Source organism: Capsicum annuum, unplaced genomic scaffold (assembly GCF_002878395.1).
Source record: "Capsicum annuum cultivar UCD-10X-F1 unplaced genomic scaffold, UCD10Xv1.1 ctg40853, whole genome shotgun sequence".
Taxonomy (NCBI): domain Eukaryota; kingdom Viridiplantae; phylum Streptophyta; class Magnoliopsida; order Solanales; family Solanaceae; genus Capsicum; species Capsicum annuum.
The window spans coordinates 1-276 of record NW_025848180.1 but is presented as its reverse complement, the minus strand read 5'-3'; positions in this window follow the sequence as shown (position 1 = coordinate 276).

The window sequence follows — 276 nt, the reverse complement described above, 5'->3', positions numbered from 1 at the left end:
AGAGTCTTGGAGCAACGACAAAAGTTGCTTCTGTGTGTCTTATAGGTGATAAGGCTCGAATAGTGGAAGAAGCTACCAATGCATTAGGATAGGTTGTATATATATCACACTCTTGGGGTGTGGCCCTTTCTGAAACCCTGTGTGAACATGGATTACTTTATGCACCGTATTAACTATACTTTTTATTTTATATTATACATAGTAGGAACCAAAGTAATAAATTCAGTTGAACCTTCATACTGATGATGATGAAGCTTTTATATTATTGGTTCAACT